This window comes from Mus caroli, chromosome 16 (assembly GCF_900094665.2).
Source record: "Mus caroli chromosome 16, CAROLI_EIJ_v1.1, whole genome shotgun sequence".
NCBI classification, from domain to species: domain Eukaryota; kingdom Metazoa; phylum Chordata; class Mammalia; order Rodentia; family Muridae; genus Mus; species Mus caroli.
Window position 1 is genome coordinate 72,888,527 of NC_034585.1, and position 915 is coordinate 72,889,441.

Genomic DNA, 915 nt, shown 5'->3' on the forward strand with positions numbered 1-915 from the left:
AAAGACATTAAAAATAAATAATGCAATAGTAAAAGAAAATGTCATCCTCTGTCATAAAAAGTCAAATGTCATGTCACAAGTGAAGTGAGTCCTGGCTCAACAGGAAAACATAATATCTCAGAGTTTTTATTCCAGTTTTGTGTGATATCACACACAAAAAAGTATATATTCCTTTTATTTCTAGGCTACATTTTTAGACAACCATAAAATTAAGCCTCTCTGGATTTTATTTAAAAGTATGTTTTATTTAAAAGTATGAAAATGAGACACATAGAATCTTTACATAGTATAGTAATAAGTTTACAGAGAAAAGTTTTATTTTAACTGAAATATATGAGTTGATAATGAGATTGGATCATATAATTAGACTGAAAACAGCACATCAAGTTAAAATCACAATAATCATATGTGTATGCATATTATGCATATTGTGTATACATATACACATATATCCAGAGGTTATGAATTTGAAAGAGAGATGAGATGAGGTACATGGGCGTAAGTAAAGGGAAGAAAGAAAAGAGGGAAAATGTGCAGTCACATTTTCAATTAAAGAAGAAATGAAAAGTTCAATAATCATTCATTGGAGATTTTAAAATGTGATCTCAAATTAAGGACACATTTAGCTTTCATTTATAAAAATCTACTTACATAAATGACTTAAATATGTTATAGTAAATGCTTTTACTATAGTGGACTGAGCAAGTGTATTCAAATTATTCCTTCCCTTCCTTTTCATTGAATGTATGACATCCCTGTTGGTCACTTCTGCGATGGTGGCTTCTGCATTTGCTACAGATTCTGACAGTGAATTTCGGAGAAGAGTGGCGGGGGATGGGGGTGGGGGAGGGGATGGAGCAGACAAAATTCAGTTTAAAATCATGTAGCTATAATGACGAGCTTTTCATTCTTTCT